Below are 18,953 nucleotides of genomic sequence, written 5' to 3' on the forward strand. Positions count from 1 at the left end.
TGATGGAGGTGAAGGAGAAATTCATGGCAAAAAATAGAATCAGTGAGAAGAACGGAACAAACGTTTTTTGTCCACAAATGCATTCCACTGAAGATTTGGAACAACAGCTGACTCTGTATGAGAGCAGAGAAAAAACAGGCAAGGATAAAGAACGAAGTGAATTACATTTTATGACTTCCATGAGGTCAAAACATCCAAAATCCCCACCTTCTAATGCAGAAGACAACTAAAGAAGACTAAGTAATAATCTCATGAAAGGACGACCAAAAATCTTCCAAGGAAAAAATAAAGAAATGAAAGACACTTGAAGCTGTTCTCTGTGGAATAAAAGATAATGTTAGAGACACAGAGTACAACAATGTGAGTACTCGTTGTCAAATTAGACACATGTGCAACTCTTGGGTATCTTTATTGAGGAAACGTTTCGCCACACAGTGGCTTCATCAGTCCATACAGGAAGTAGGTCGTGCCTAAGGGTTGCCTAACCCTTGGGCACAACCTACTTCCACAGTGGACAAATGTGACACTACCTACGACTGCTGCACCTCTCCTGCCATACGGTTTATAAGCTGCTTCTCCGCTCCTATGCCGTATTCTATTCAAGATTGATGGACTGTCCACATCGACTCAAGGTTGAGGGACTGATTAGCTCATTCTCCTCCTGTTCTTCAAGTTTATCCTTTGTATGGACTGATGAAGCCACTGTGTGGCGAAACGTTTCCTCAATAAAGATACCCAAGAGTTGCACATGTGTCTAATTTGACAACATGTCGGTTCTTTGAACCACTCATCTACAATACGAGTACTCACTTAAGCGCAAAATTTTTACTGTCATTCTGATAAACGTCTGGAGTCCATGTGAATATATTTTATAGACAGAGTAATGCCATTTAGAAATTTCTTTAGACATACACAATACTGATATTAAATCCATTGTAATATTTCAAATTGGCATTAACCGTACGGCTCGTTTATATTTCGAATAATATCGAATAATATCAAAGGCATTTGGAACTAATTTTCTTTAGAATATTTATCAAGCTAGTGATTCACTTTGCACATTACACTCTCAAGTAAGGCTTTTGTTCAGTGTTACGTAAAAATCCTCTTTGTCAAATATTGTTCAATAAAATTCTCTGAACATATCCAAACACAAACCACTGTGCAATGTTCATCAATAATGCTCTTGGTAAATCTTAACATAGGTAATGCTCATTGTACAGCATTTCTTAAAGTTCTTTGAGCAACGCTTCCAAAGTAAGAACCTTGTGTAAAGTTCCTAAATATAGACTGATGGAACGTGAGGAGTCCAGCCCAAGGCCAACCAGTGCTAAAACTATCAAACCAATCGTTACCTATTATGACATCCCATCAAACTTCGATCACTTGTGCACTCAGCTCACACACTCAGGTCCGGAGTTCAAATCTCCTCGGGTACGGCTGGAAAACATTAGGGACGTGTATCCATAAAACACCTACCTTCCATGTTCACCCATCAGTATAAAATGGGTACCTGGGTGTTAGTCGGCTGATGTGGGTCGCATCTTGGGACAAAACTGACCTAATTTGTCCGAAATGCTCATCATAACAAGAGGCTTTCTATATAGTAGTATGTCATTGATGTCAGCTAGGACTGTATACTGTATTATTATTATTATTATTATTATTATTATTATTATTATTATTATTATTATTATTATTGCTAAACTGCTGCTAAAAGTTCAGCATTTTTCTTGTTTACATCAGTATTATATTTTTTTAAAAAATGTGTCCTCAAGAAGTAAATTAATCAGTCATTGAAATTAATCAGAAAATCTGTATTAGGCAGATTAAACTGATCATTTATGTTATCAAGAAGAGAAAATGGAGAAATAATTTATTGATGAGTAATTATTGATATCGTTTTATGTATTTATTTCAGAAGCATTTTCTCACATCCGTTTTATTAATCTTATTGACAAGTTCAATCAATTTACAGCTTAATCTCTCTTAGTGAGTTACATTCCTAGCGACAGACGTGTGCTGGAGGAACCAGAGGAAAACATCTCAAGTAGCCAAGTTCTACCAACAAGCCAAAGAAATTAATGTTTTCCACCTCGAAATTGTCAGTCCTGGTAACTTCCGGGAAAATTCTTGTCCTCTCATGCCCCTCCTCAAGAAAACAGGACACCTCGCCCCTCCCCCCATCCCAATCCCGAAACCCTCCTCCTTCTCATATGCAAATGAGTTCCGGCGAGTAATTCAAGAAGCAGCAGCAGAAATTCTTCGAGATAAAAAGATCATTAAGACACACGATCCTTAAGCCAGGGTCATCACCACGGATTTTTGTATTAGTGCCAAATTATAGCTCAGAGCTATGATTAAACTGGTGCATCCACGACGGAGCAAGGTAAGGTCAAGCCAAATGAGGGCGTAAGGTCGCGGTGTGAATATAAATTCAATGAGAAAGTCGTCCATAACGTCTTTTTCTCTTTGGGCTGTTTAGTTACACGCTTGAGCTCTCAGTAGCTTACCAAAGGATTTGGTGAACATGTTGACATTGCGGAAGTGTTCTTGTGGGTCCTCAAAAAATTTGCTTCTCTTCTGGAACTCATCCGGTTGACACGCTCTCAGCGAGCGTCACAAGTTACTGCGTCACACTACTTCTGTTCCACGTTGAAACACAAATCACTACCCGTCACATGCTATAGCATCAATCAGCCACCATCACACGTGACTGCATCACATAGACGTTGCCCTATGTTGCAACCTTCATTAGTCACCATTACTGGCTCTTTCAGAGACCGTTACATGCTAGTATCAATCCAATGTTAAACAAGGCTATACTACTGCTCATAGGAGAATTTATCCTTAATTGGAAATAAAATCTGTATGAGAAACTTGACTCACAAAATCGTAAAACTGATCAAGGTCTTCATAATTAAAACATCACATACCAAAGAGGCAAAATAATGAATTATCACTGGGAACGCGACATCATGATGTCTTGGACTTTCATCCTAATGAAAATGATCCTCTGAAGAAGCTTGGAAGGAGATTGGAGAGATAAACCAGATTGCAGAAAAGAAGACAAAGTACAAATTAGAGATTTTCTAATTCATTCTTTAGGAAGAGGATTTGAAAGAGAAGGGAAGAGATGATGAGGTGCCTAGAAGGAAAGTGACGAGAGACAAAGAAAATCTTATGTGCTAAGAGAAGAAGCAGGAAAAACTAAGTAGAAACTACAAACAAACCACATTTGTTTAGAAAAAGTACTGAAAGCAAGTGGAGGAGGTCAATTAAAAAGCAGTAGTAAACCCAGAAATGAATATTGGAGAACTAAAAAAGTGGTGGAATAAGTGTAACAGCCATATTTCTGAGACAGCCAAGTCAGAGCTAAACCTATATAGTCGATAGTAAAGGATCAATTTACAATACTCAGGATGGAACGAGTATAGTTTATTGGCTATAACAAAGATGTGAGATCATAAATTACACACATTGAAAAATAAGACGTATCTTTACTGAGAGAGATTTTTTTATGAATATAATAGAGATGCGAGACGAGAGCATCTGATAGTTTTACGAGTGATAGAGTAGCGATACAACAGTAGCAGATGTTGTCGTATGTAGGCGGGGCTCACAGAAAGTAAAAGACCTATAGGTAAGCATGACATCAAACACCTCACCAGAAACGTGCATGTGCCGGATAATACAGTTACATAAATGCCAGAAAGTACTTCGACAGTTTGAGGGTAGCTAGGGAATAGGAAACAGTGGAAGATACGTAATTTTATTCGACATTTTATGAGTATGTATGATATTAGGGCAGGAATAGTGAAGCAGATCCGAGGTCGAGAGAGACGGGCAATGTTTCGGTTCTTAGCAACAAATTACCTCGTAATGACAAGAGTACGTACACCTGTGTACAGACAAAAAGCACATAAATGTGCGTGCTAAATTTAACAAAGTGCAATAGATCCAAATAGTGCAAGAGATCGAAACTTCTTTCATTCACAGCAACATGATGGTCACACTATGCTGGTGTAACTATGTTGCACCGCAATACTTCCTAAAATCTCCAACGCTAAGCATCCAGGAAGAAAAAGGGAAAGAAGTTCAGCTTACAAAGTTTATCACAATTACTTGTTAGTGGAGGTATACACAAGATAATAATTGCTACGAGACCGAGGTTCGTTAGCATAGCCAAGGAGCATCATGTCGTTCTGGAACGACAACCGAGAGAACAAGGTTTGTTAACAGCTTGGAAACAACGATACGGAAATCAGTGGAAGACTTAACAAGAGTGCTTATAAGTTCACCAAGTAGTGCTGGAAAAGGCATTAAGGGGTGGAATAAATTTTGTGTAATCATTTTGTAAATTTTCGTGATTTTTTGGGGGTGTACTTGATTATTTGAAAGAAATCCCAGTGAAGGATTTGGTGCTAATAACAAAAATTAATTTCTTGGTATTCTTTGTATCATGATACGTTGTGTATTTCCTTATTTTACTGATATATTAAGGTATTACATCTTACGAAACTGTGTTCAGAGGTTTGGAAAAGTGGGTGTCTGCCGCTTATTATTACGAATATTGTGAAAAGTTCGTCCAATATATCAAGGTCAATAAAATGGCTAAAAAGAAAAGTTGAAGTTATGTTCTTGTCGCGAAGGAGATTTATACTGAGCCATTATTTTTGTCCATTTTTAAAATGTATTTACATTGGGTTTATATTCCGATCAAAATAATGGAAATCTTATATAGCCCACTATGATATATATAAGGCATTAGATTTTACATTTTGTCGCCATTACGGTCCCGTGGACGGGAGCACAAGAGCTTATGGATGCATTCAGTAGGAATATAATTTTGTTAAAAATAATTTTTATTCTTCCTGTTAACGTCATATATGTATATAACATTAATAAATTTAGATACTAATGTAAACGATCTTTTAGAAAAGGATGTTTTCACTGAGGAAATTCAAGCTTCTCTGTAGCAGTTGGTCGCTACCTAGATAGTAGACTTACGTGAGAGAAAATATGTAAGATGTTACTCCGTGTAGATGAATGGTTCAGAGAACCGACAAGTTGATAAATTAGACACATGTGCACATGTGCCTAATTTACCTACTCTATTCTAGCCGAACCCGGTTACCCGGTTACCCGAATGCGACGGTTTTTACAAAGCTCGGGTTAGGTTCTCAGAATGCAGTACATTTGTGTTAGATCTTATGAACATAAAGCTTATGAAATATTATGGGACACTAAACCTGCACAGATTATCCACTGGGAACGGTGATCAGAAACTACGAAAATGCTTTAAGTTTTAAAAATATCTCGGATGCATAAAAAATAAAAGGTGAAATTTGATAAATAATATTTGATAATTGATTAAATTGAATTACTTAATATATTAATCCCGTTTTTATGTGCCGCATTAATTATTTATAATGCAAATATTAATCTATAGATCTCTGAAAGCTACGATTTTGGGAAGAATTAATTAAAAGATGTTCATGGTGACCTCCACCAACTGGAAGTTATAACTTTCCTCTCTGTATCCGGTGAAGTGAGACTAGGTGTAGCAACCACAACTAGCAGCTTCTATACTGTTTATCTACATATATATATATATATATATATATATATATATATATATATATATATATATATATATATATATATATATATATATATATTATATATAATATATATATATATAATATATATATAATATATATATATATATATATATATATATATATATATATATATATATATATATATATATATATATATATATATATATATATATATATATATATATATATATATATATATATATATATATATATATATATATATATATATATATATATATATATAGTTGGTTGGTAGACAGCAACCACCCAGAGAAGTACTACCGTCCTGCCAGATGACTGTGAAACAAACAGAAACCTGTAACTGTTTTGAATGATGGTAGGATTGCTGGTTTCTTTTTCTGTCTCATAAACACGCTAGATAACAGGGATATCTTGCTACTCCTACTTACACTTTGGTCACACTTCACAGACACGCACATGCATATATATATACATACATCTAGGTTTTTCTCCTTTTTCTAAATAGCTCTTGTTCTTCTTTATTTCTTCTATTGTCCATGGGGAAGTGGAAAAGAATCTTTCCTCCGTAAGCCATGCGTGTCGTATGAGGCGACTAAAATGCCGGGAGCAATGGGCTAGTAACCCCTTCTCCTGTAGACATTTACTAAAAAAGAGAAGAAGAAAAACTTTATAAAACTGGGATGCTTAAATGTGCGTGGATGTAGTGCGGATGACAAGAAACAGATGATTGCTGATGTTATGAATGAAAAGAAGTTGGATGTCCTGGCCCTAAGCGAAACAAAGCTGAAGGGGGTAGGGGAGTTTCAGTGGGGGGAAATAAATGGGATTAAATCTGGAGTATCTGAGAGAGTTAGAGCAAAGGAAGGGGTAGCAGTAATGTTGAATGATCAGTTATGGAAGGAGAAAAGAGAATATGAATGTGTAAATTCAAGAATTATGTGGATTAAAGTAAAGGTTGGATGCGAGAAGTGGGTCATAATAAGCGTGTATGCACCTGGAGAAGAGAGGAATGCAGAGGAGAGAGAGAGATTTTGGGAGATGTTAAGTGAATGTATAGGAGCCTTTGAACCAAGTGAGAGAGTAATTGTGGTAGGGGACCTGAATGCTAAAGTAGGAGAAACTTTTAGAGAGGGTGTGGTAGGTAAGTTTGGGGTGCCAGGTGTAAATGATAATGGGAGCCCTTTGATTGAACTTTGTATAGAAAGGGGTTTAGTTATAGGTAATACATATTTTAAGAAAAAGAGGATAAATAAGTATACAAGATATGATGTAGGGCGAAATGACAGTAGTTTGTTGGATTATGTATTGGTAGATAAAAGACTGTTGAGTAGACTTCAGGATGTACATGTTTATAGAGGGGCCACAGATATATCAGATCACTTTCTAGTTGTAGCTACACTGAGAGTAAAAGGTAGATGGGATACAAGGAGAATAGAAGCATCAGGGAAGAGAGAGGTGAAGGTTTATAAACTAAAAGAGGAGGCAGTTCGGGTAAGATATAAACAGCTATTGGAGGATAGATGGGCTAATGAGAGCATAGGCAATGGGGTCGAAGAGGTATGGGGTAGGTTTAAAAATGTAGTGTTAGAGTGTTCAGCAGAAGTTTGTGGTTACAGGAAAGTGGGTGCAGGAGGGAAGAGGAGCGATTGGTGGAATGATGTAAAGAGAGTAGTAAGGGAGAAAAAGTTAGCATATGAGAAGTTTTTACAAAGTAGAAGTGATGCAAGGAGGGAAGAGTATATGGAGAAAAAGAGAGAGGTTAAGAGAGTGGTGAAGCAATGTAAAAAGAGAGCAAATGAGAGAGTGGGTGAGATGTTATCAACAAATTTCGTTGAAAATAAGAAAAAGTTTTGGAGTGAGATTAACAAGTTAAGAAAGCCTAGAGAACAAATGGATTTGTCAGTTAAAAATAGGAGAGGAGAGTTATTAAATGGAGAGTTAGAGGTATTGGGAAGATGGAGGGAATATTTTGAGGAATTGTTAAATGTTGATGAAGATAGGGAAGCTGTGATTTCGTGTATAGGACAAGGAGGAATAACATCTTGTAGGAGTGAGGAAGAGCCAGTTGTGAGTGTGGGGGAAGTTCGTGAGGCAGTAGGTAAAATGAAAGGGGGTAAGGCAGCCGGGATTGATGGGATAAAGATAGAAATGTTAAAAGCAGGTGGGGATATAGTTTTGGAGTGGTTGGTGCAATTATTTAATAAATGTATGGAAGAGGGTAAGGTACCTAGGGATTGGCAGAGAGCATGCATAGTTCCTTTGTATAAAGGCAAAGGGGATAAAAGAGAGTGCAAAAATTATAGGGGGATAAGTCTGTTGAGTATACCTGGTAAAGTGTATGGTAGAGTTATTATTGAAAGAATTAAGAGTAAGACGGAGAATAGGATAGCAGATGAACAAGGAGGCTTTAGGAAAGGTAGGGGGTGTGTGGACCAGGTGTTTACAGTGAAACATATAAGTGAAGAGTATTTAGATAAGGCTAAAGAGGTCTTTGTGGCATTTATGGATTTGGAAAAGGCGTATGACAGGGTGGATAGGGGGGCAATGTGGCAGATGTTGCAAGTGTATGGTGTAGGAGGTAGGTTACTGAAAGCAGTGAAGAGTTTTTACGAGGATAGTGAGGCTCAAGTTAGAGTATGTAGGAAAGAGGGAAATTATTTCCCAGTAAAAGTAGGCCTTAGACAAGGATGTGTGATGTCACCGTGGTTGTTTAATATATTTATAGATGGGGTTGTAAGGGAAGTAAATGCGAGGGTCTTGGCAAGAGGCGTCGAGTTAAAAGATAAAGAATCACACACAAAGTGGGAGTTGTCACAGCTGCTCTTTGCTGATAACACTGTGCTCTTGGGAGATTCTGAAGAGAAATTGCAGAGATTGGTGGATGAATTTGGTAGGGTGTGCAAAAGAAGAAAATTGAAGATGAATACAGGAAAGAGTAAGGTTATGAGGATAACAAAAAGATTAGGTGATGAAAGATTGAATATCAGATTGGAGGGAGAGAGTATGGAGAAGGTGAATGTATTCAGATATTTGGGAGTGGACGTGTCAGCGGATGGGTCTATGAAAGATGAGGTGAATCATAGAATTGATGAGGGGAAAAGAGTGAGTGGTGCACTTAGGAGTCTGTGGAGACAAAGAACTTTGTCCTTGGAGGCAAAGATGGGAATGTATGAGAGTATAGTTTTACCAACGCTCTTATATGGGTGTGAAGCGTGGGTGATGAATGTTGCAGCGAGGAGAAGGCTGGAGGCAGTGGAGATGTCATGTCTGAGGGCAATGTGTGGTGTGAATATAATGCAGAGAATTCGTAGTTTGGAAGTTAGGAGGAGGTGCGGGATTACCAAAACTGTTGTCCAGAGGGCTGAGGAAGGGTTGTTGAGGTGGTTCGGACATGTAGAGAGAATGGAGCGAAACAGAATGACTTCAAGAGTGTATCAGTCTGTAGTGGAAGGAAGGCGGGTTAGGGGTCGGCCTAGGAAAGGTTGGAGAGAGGGGGTAAAGGAGGTTTTGTGTGCGAGGGGCTTGGACTTCCAGCAGGCATGCGTGAGCGTGTTTGATAGGAGTGAATGGAGACAAATGGTTTTTAATACTTGACGTGCTGTTGGAGTGTGAGCAAAGTAACATTTATGAAGGGGTTCAGGGAAACCGGCAGGCCGGACTTGAGTCCTGGAGATGGGAAGTGCAGTGCCTGCACTCTGAAGGAGGGGTGTTAATGTTGCAGTTTAAAAACTGTAGTGTAAAGCACCCTTCTGGCAAGACAGTGATGGAGTGAATGATGGTGAAAGTTTTTCTTTTTCGGGCCACCCTGCCTTGGTGGGAATCGGCCAGTGTGATAATATATATATATATATATATATATATATATATATATATATATATATATATATATATATATAAATTTTGACTTAAAAACCAAGGCTCTTCTTGCCGAATAAGGCAGGCGAAAATTTGTGCATGCAATAATTTCTCAAAAATCATTCTGAACCTATCGAAAAATATATATTTCGCTCTGTCAGTTTATTATTAAATTGTTGTAAACTTACCTAAAATATATTTAGTTGGATTAGGCTAAAATAAATTGCGCTTGTTATAATAAGGTTAGGAATGTTTTCTAAGGTACTTTTGGTACAAAATTATGACTTTTCACATTAACATAAATGAAAAAAATGTATGTCTAAACGTATAAGATAAAATTTTAGAAAGGACTTTATTTTAAATGAGTTTTTGCTAATTGGCCAATTTTACCTATTCGGCACTATATATATATATATATATATATATATATATATATATATATATATATATATATATATATATATACACACACACACACACACATATATATATATATATATATATATATATATATATATATATATATATATATATATATATATATATATATAAACACTGATCTCTGGCATTGTTACTATCTCTAGTGAGGCTGATGCATTCAGGGGATGAGATGAAAAGCCTTCTCCCTGAAAGCTGGCTGCCTTGGATCAAAGTCTAGCGCAAGCTGGACTCCAAGGTATTGGTCCAGTGTGGGTAGATTGGTAAAGCACTGCGTGCCTTGTTCCAAGGTTCGTAGGTTCGAGTCTTCTTCAGCCAGAGATCAGTGTTTGTGTATATTTCGCCTGCTCTTGCGAATTCCTTGCATATATATAATGTCGTGCCGAATAGGCAGAACTTGCCATCTTGGCTTAAATAGCAGCGCTCATCTTGCCATATAGGACAAGCTAAAATTTGTGTATGGAATAATTTCGCCAAAATCATTCTGAACCTAACGAAAAAAATATGTTTCACTGGGTTCGTTTAGTATTAAATTACTGTAAACAAATCTAAAATATATTTAGTTGGGTTAAGCTAAAATAAATTACTTTTGTTGTAATAAGGTTAGGTAAGTTTTCTAAGATTCTTTTAGTGCAAAATTATAAATTTTTACATTAACATTAATGAAAAAAATATATCTTTAAACGTATAAGAATTTTTTTTAGAAAGGACTTAATTTTAAATGAGTTCTTGCTAATTGACCAGTTTTACATATTCGGCACGACATATATATATATATATATATATATATATATATATATATATATATATATATATATATATATATATATATATATGTATATATAAATAAATTCTTGCTGATTGACAGTTTTACCTATTTGGCACGACATATATAGTTATGTATAGTTATATATCCCTCTCTACACACACTACCACCAGATCAACCATATGCTTCATGATCGACCACATCATGCCTGCTGATAAGTGGTAATCCTGATCAACTACATAATATCACCTCGTCTACACAGTGCCTCCTGCTAGACCACAGTATACTTCCTCAGTGACCACACTGCCATATCAGTTGCAAGTAAGACAGACCCTTCTTACCCTCAGTATAGTAAGTAATGAGTAGAGCCAGCGCAGACACTAATCACTACTGGGATTTTACTCACTTTCATTAAATTACTCACAAATGAGTATTATATGCAACAATAAAATATAGATAAGGAAATTAGCTAAATATATTATTCCATTTAATATTAATGTATTATTGCTTTATTATTTATTACAATACTATAATTTGTTAATGAGAAAGAGATCTGACATTACGTTAACTGGGGAAGATGCATAAAATAATTGAGATAGGAGAATACAGTAAACTGAATCTAAATGAATATTCCCTTACCATATCAAATGGAGTCCTTAGTAGATCACCCCTAGAAAACCTGACATATTACTACCACCAGGTCCCAAGACATCACACGGTGTCTCAGGTATCTCCCCGACAAACTCTAGCCACCGAATCCTCAAATCGAACTCCATCTCTGCGCCCAACTAAGGCTCCTCACCAAGTCCTCCTCTAATCTACGAGGGCTTAGCTGGAAAAGTAATCCATAATTCCCCCCTCCCTAACCTCCGGCAATAAGTCAGCTCCAGCGGGAAAATTCACCACGTGATCTCCATAGGGCTCGAGTCCTTGGCAAAACTGGGGTGTGAAGGTATCTGGGAAATAGCACAAGATACTACTGTCACAGAGATAGCAACCTGAGACCTGGTCTTAATGTAACACATCCTCCTTTCTCCCCTTTTTAAAACAATTGATAACTAGAGCACTTTTTAGGTGTCTTAAGTTCTGAGAAAGTTTTATCCTAACCCTTATTAACTTTATCGCAAAATTACAATACACCAAAAAATACTAACTCAAGTAAAACAACGTTCAAAATTAAACATCCAAGGTATTGTAATACTTAAAAGAATAATAAAATTTTTCAAAGCAAAAGAGATTTCTATTTTATTTTTCTCTCATATCAAAATTGTCATTTTACTTTTTACTTAATTTTCTAATCACAAAAAAAAAATACTTTTCAATACCTAAACACACTAAAAGAGATTTCTCAAAAATTTTTCAACTATCAAAAGAGCAGCATAATTAGCAAACATTCTCAGTGGGACAGAACAAGATTAACTCTTCGGTATAAACTCTCCTTTTCACTCATTTCTCCTCAAAACTTACTTCTGGCTTCAGTGCTCTCCCATTCTTAATAAGGAATACAAAAATAGTTCCACTATTCATTTCTGGAAATTAACTACTGAGTCAAACCTTTTCCTTGAGTTCTACGATAGTTGACAACAGCTCCAAAGGGTCACATTCATTCCAGTACTCGCAACTGGACTTTGTCATCCCCTAGATCAGTGGTTCCCAAACTGGGGGTAAATTACCCCCTGGGGGTAATTTAACCATTTTTGGGGGGTAATGGAGGGGTGACAGAAAAAAAGTTATGAATTCTGAAAATCAAGAAAACAATGCGGTACCCGGTATGAGGATTATTGTTAACTTTGTCTTAGTATATAAAGTTGTAAAGTAAACCTATTATAAGTAAGTAATAAAGTTAAACCAAATAACAATAAACATCAAAAACTAATATACAGTATTAGAAAAGAAGAAATATATAGCTAAGTGTGTGGAAACCCAAAAGTATTTTGACAAGTATGCTTCAGGACAAAAGTCACTCAGTAGCCCAGATCGACCTGTCCAGTACGCGTCACTCACTTCCTGAGGCTGCCTCTATTTCACACTGTCAGTTTATCTGTGAGCATCAGCCGAGGTAGACATAAGCTGGTATGTATGTGTACTGCCCTGTGCAGTATATAGTTAGTATTTACCCACTGTTACTGTGAATTTGTAGCTATTATTAATTTTATATATAATGTATGTGTGGTTCTTACGTTTTCAATGGTTTTGCTAGGATTAGCAGAGTATGCGAGGCTGTATACGTTCACGTTTAGCCATATATATCAATAATAACAACATTTTGTGAAAGGGGTAACATGCTTTATGTGGCATGTTAAATTGGGTAACAAGCTGAAAAAGTTTGGGAACCACTGCATGATTTTTCTCAAACAGTTCTACCCCAACCCTTCAAAATCAGAAATTTGAGATAGGGCAGATATTTATACATATAAAAAAAACTTTACAGCATACTACACTACTAACCACAGAACGGGTGGGGTTTAAACCAATGACGAGTGAATCGTAAAACTCCAGGCCGGCGTAATCCACTGGGCTAGCTAGCGATAGAATAAGATTCATCTAACTAGGTATATTTCTATACATAGCGAGTTGGCATTGGCCCCATTGTGATCATAAATGTTAGTTTTTACAGATGAATCTCCCGCCAGCGTGGCTGTTGCGAACTCTAGCTCACTAGCTACTAGAATATACTGTCTTCATACAACGAATCCCCTATCTATACTACGGTGCGACTGTGAAGGTAGGGGAGAAATAGCGCTCCATACTACGGTCACAGATAAACCTGGTACCCAGTATCAAGATATTAGATATTACAACTATGCCTCCTGATCGACCTCACCATGCATCCTGATCGACCTCACCATGCCTACTGATCGACCCCACCATGCCTTCTGATCAACCTCACCATGCATCCTGATCGACCTCACCATGCCTCCTGATCGACCCCACCATGCCTCCTGATCGACCTCACCATGCCTCCTGATTAACCTCACCATACCTCCTGATCACCCTCACCATGCTTCCTGATGGACCTCACCATGCCTCCTGATGGATCTCACCATGCCTCCTGATGGACCTCACCATGCCTCCTGATCACCCTCACCATGCCTCCTGATCACCCTCACCATGCCTCCTGATGGACCTCACCATGCCTCCTGATGGATCTCACCATGCCTCCTGATCAACCTCACCATGCCTCGCCTTTTGATGGACCACACTATGACTCCTGATGGACCACATCATGCACACTATCAGCCATAATTTATCTCAGGTTCGACTACAGTAAATCCACGAGTCCACCACACTTAACTCTTGATCCATCTCACTATGCCTGTTGCTGGACACGCTGTGCTCGACCACTATGCCTCCTGATCGACAACCCTGTAACTCCTGATCGACTACACCATGGCTTTTCATCGACCACAACTTGTCACCTGATCCACGTTATTGTACTGTGTGATCGACCACACCATGAAACCTGATCGACTTCACAATACTGATCTACACGCCAGGCCCTTGACCGACCAAACATTGCACTTTGATTAACCTCAATCTACGTCCTACTCGACCACATTATTCCGTTTGGTGCACCACACCATGCCATTGTTAGATACCGCTGTTACCTTACTAGTACATGGGCAATAATAGTGGAAAGAGTGGAAGAAAGGAAGAACCTTAATAAATGAGGGAACAACAACTGAAAGAAGTTACGGACACTTGAGAGAGAGAGAGAGAGAGAGAGAGAGAGAGAGAGATTGCAGCAGATTTCATACTGATTTTTATTTTGCTTTCAATTAACTGTAAATCATCTAATTACTCCACAAACCAGGAAATTTAGCCATTATTCTAATTATTTGTTAACAGCACAATAAATTTAATGCTCGTTCATTGAGTTAATGTTATGAATTCATTTTTTAATTCTCATGAAATATCAGAAGAATGACGTAAATAATTAAGCACGTAGTGTATAAATCCTTGAGGGGGAAATGAATTTGCTGAATAATTCTGAATAATTATTTCATTCTCCTGGAGAAGTAATGCGCTCCCGTTATGTAATTCGAACTGTCGCACTTTTCAAAGTAATTTAGGAGAGGGAAAAGAATCCTAGGTGGTTCCAGTGGCTGTTGGAGTGACTGACGAGTATTACTGGCGACAAGTGTAACAAGTAATGAGTTATTATAAAAATTAATTATTTTGTACCAAGCGCAATTTAATTTAGCCTAATCCATCTAAATATATTTTATATAAATTTATAAAAATTTAAAAATAAACACAATGAAATATTTTTTTTTACGTAAGGTTCAGAATGATTTTTGCGAAATTATTGCAAACTCAAATTTTCGCTTGCCTTATTCAACAAGAAGAGCGTTCCTACTTAAGTCAAAATAACAAGTTTTACCTATTCGGCACGATATATATATATATATATATATATATATATATATATATATATATATATATATATATATATATATATATATATTATGTCGTGCCGAATAGGCAGAACTTAAGATCTTGGCTTAAATAGCAACGTTCATCTTGCCATATAGGACAAGCGAAAATTTGTTTATGTAATAATTTCGCCAAAATCATTCTGAACCTAACGAAAAAAATATATTTCACTGTGTTTGTTTAGTATTAAATTATTTTAAACAAATCTAAAATATATTTAGTTGGGTTAGGCTAAAATAAATTGTTCTTGTTATAATAAGGTTAGGTAAGTTTTCTAAGATTCTTTTGGTGCAAAATTAAAATTTTTTACATCAACATTAATGAAAATAATATATCTTTAAACGTATAAGAGAAATTTTCAGAAAGGACTTAATTTTAAATGAGTTCTTGCTAATTGACCAGTTTTACATATTCGGCACGACATTATATATATATATATATATATATATATATATATATATATATATATATATATATATATATATATATATATATATATATATATGCGCGAGCGCTTGCACGAGGCTTCGAATTCCGTACAAGGCGAGACGTATGGGTAAGTCTCCTTATACCTGCTGCCCTTGTTCACCTAGCAATAATTAAGTACCTGAATGTTAGTCGATTGTTGTGGGTCGCATCCTGGGTAAAGGTCAAACGATTATGAAGACGGAACTCCCCGAGCATAACATTGCCCCTTTAACTACTAACTCGTAGTGTCAACTTACTAGTTAAGCATTCATTAAAATATTTAGCTAAGCCTGCGTGTTGATCGATAATTCTGGCATTGTGAATGGATCCTCATTTTGAGAATTCTGTCATTTTAAAAAAGAGAAGAAAAGCACTTTAGTGAGCAACACTTTCAAGTAACACTTAATGAAAGATAATTTGGATTTCAGTAAATACGCTCGACCCAGGTAAGACCTTCACATCATCCTGAACATCATCCAAGTCAACGAGGTGCAAGGATGTGCGACTGTCTCCGTTGCCAAGGACATGGAGAAGGCCTTCGACACGACAAGGGGTTCGCAGCGTGTTAAATACGTAAGTTCCCACTGTAATCCTGGAGACGTACTCTGAAATGCTGCTCCTCTGGTTTTCTGCGTCTTCCTCACTTCCTCCATGAAGCTAGAGGAGTAAGAAAGACGGAGGTATGGAAAGGAAGGTAAGATATAGGTGACCATGGGGATAGGATGAAAAAGAAAGTGAAGGATAACATAAAAGGAGACAAGAGAAATGGGAAGAACCAGTTTATATTGTCTTACGCGGACCACCGACCTCTAGAAATGTGTGTGAAATATGAATGACGGACGGTGAAGTATTGGAATGTAGCCAGACACTCTGTCTGCCTCTCTCTCTGTCTCTCTCTGTCTCTCTCTCTCTGTCTGTCTCTGTCTCTCTCTCTCTCTCTCTCTCTGTCTCTGTCTCTGTCTCTCTGTCTCTCTCTCTCTCTCTCTCTCTCTCTCTCTCTCTCTCTGTCTCTGTCTCTGTCTGTCTCTCTCTCTGTCTCTCTGTCTCTCTGTCTCTCTCTCTCTCTCTCTCTCTCTCTCTCTCTCTCTCTCTCTGTATATATATATATATATATATATATATATATATATATATATATATATATATATATATATATATATATATATATATATATATATATATATATAATAGCCGAGTAGGTAAACTTTGTGATTTTGGATTAACGGTCTTCTTGCCGAATAAGGCAAGAGAAAATTTATGTACGCAATAATTTCGCAAAAATCATTGTAAACTGAACCAAAAACAATTATTTCATTGCGTTTGTTTATTATTAAGTTATTGTAAACTTATCTAAAATATATTTAGTTGAATTAGACTAAATGAAATTGCGCTTGTTATAATTAGGCAAGTTTTCTAAGGTACTTTTGGTGCAAAATTATTAATTTTTATATTAATATAAATGAAAAAATATATCTTTAAACGTAAAAGAGAAAATTTTAGAACGGACTTAATTTTAAATGAGTTCTTGCTAATTGACCAGTTTTACATATTCGGCTTCAAAAAGGCTTCTTTTTTTACTAATAGATTTATTTTGTTACGTAATACGATACAAAATATTTAAGAGATACATCGTTGGTACAAAGATGGCATATAAAGTACATGAGGTGTGAGAGATACCTGACTAGTACATATTGTTAAGAGTTTGTCACTGACTATAATGCGAAAATTTCATCCAGCTGCTCAGAGCTGGGACGCGTACCCAAAATACAGCAGGCATTACCCCTCTGAACAGCCGCACTACGTCGCTGGAACAGAAAACTAGCTGCCCTGGGATCCCGAGTTACCCTGATGAGTCTTTTGCTTAGCTCCTTAAGGAACTCCCCTCAAGGAAGGTTCCTTGATGTTGGTGAGGGGCTCTTGATTTAGGGAATTGGATCTATGCTCCACCCTGAATGAGGCGCTGTATAATCCTCCGGGTTTAGCGCTTCCCCCTTGATTGTAATAATAATAATAATCCTTAAGGAACTTAGTTGCGCTCTTTCCCCATGAGCCAAGGGTCTCCAAGCCTATGGGAACAAACATATAATGATGGGCAAGTTCTCCATATTTTCTAGACTTTTGGGACTCCATGAAGCTATCGGCTGCCCCTCCTTCCTCCCTGGTGTATTAGAGATAGGTATCAGCCAAGGTAGATGCACATGTGTAGTCCTCCACCACCTGCTTACTGTCTGTCCAGGCTTGAAGGATACCATCTTGGCTGCCATCAGATCTGCATAACTGGGGTGGCTCCCTAACTGCTGGGCATCCAGCTGTTGTGAGGCTCAGCTTGATAATGTCATTAACCTCCTCATGTCTTGCAATCTTTCCCTCAGATTTACGGCACACGAGACCGTGATACCTGAATCGGTCTGCTGCTTCACTGCCACAAATACACCTGTGTTCGGCGAGAATAGGGGCGGCAAGTCGAAGGGCAACACCAATGCGGATGGTCTGTGGGTCGAGCCGTGTGCCAAGGCTGCATTTGGGAACAGTCAACAGAAAGTCCCCTGCATGAGGAGCTCTCACTACCAGGAGACGGGCTCTATCCTTCTCTGACACACACTGAAGCATTGTTGAGGCTATATTCTCCACTACTGGGCCATCCCAGTGCGACTGTTTGTAGTTGTTGGGGAGAGCAGGTCTCGTTTCAGCGCCCATTAGATTACCCCAGATCATGTCTCCGTCAATGAACTTCTGGTCCTGGACTCCAGTCTTGTCCCTAAGTTGTTCAAGGAGAATCGCTGCTACAAGCCCTCTGGATGCAGCTCATGAGGAGAGAAAAGCAGGTAGTGCAATCTGTGATGACTTGAGGACACCACTCCTAGTCTGACTGGAAGAGTAGCTTGGTCCCACTCCCCATCTAGAGTAAGGTTAAGTATTATTGTTAAAATCTGCCTTAGGATACTGTCATATTCGTGCAGTATAGGGTTATATGAAGGTGCACATCTTAGGAAATATGTCAACCTGGGTAGACTCAAGCAAATTATGAGAAGGTACAAGGCATCGTGGGTGTCAAGATTGCCTATTCGCTGTTTCATTCTCCTTTATATATATATATATATATATATATATATATATATATATATATATATATATATATATATATATATATATACAGAACAAACACTGTGAAAAATAGTGAAATTCCGAATCGCTTTCATGATTTCTCACATTATCAAGGAACTACAAAAACAAAACGTCAACAAGAAGGCATATAGAGGAGCAAGACTACACCTCACAGTCACGTCACAACAACAAAACTACACCTCACAGTCGCGTGACAACACCCAACTCTGTGAAACACACCTGATTCTCTGCCAAAGCATTAAGATTTTTTACTTGTC

The 18,953-nt window shown here is 37.4% G+C and overlaps 1 long non-coding RNA gene across 1 annotated transcript in view; it reads left to right on the forward strand.

Annotated features, from left to right (window-relative positions):
- The window catches only part of LOC138852750 (uncharacterized), a 28,222-nt gene extending 9,598 nt beyond the window's left edge, over window positions 1-18,624 (forward strand). The window contains exons 2-3 of the long non-coding RNA XR_011392052.1: window positions 10,839-10,986; window positions 17,943-18,624. This is a non-coding gene — a long non-coding RNA (uncharacterized lncRNA). The remainder of the gene's footprint in view (window positions 1-10,838; window positions 10,987-17,942) is intronic.
- The last annotated feature ends 329 nt before the right edge of the window (window positions 18,625-18,953 follow it).

The sequence above is a fragment of the Cherax quadricarinatus genome, chromosome 15 (genome assembly GCF_038502225.1).
Source record: "Cherax quadricarinatus isolate ZL_2023a chromosome 15, ASM3850222v1, whole genome shotgun sequence".
NCBI lineage: Eukaryota > Metazoa > Arthropoda > Malacostraca > Decapoda > Parastacidae > Cherax > Cherax quadricarinatus.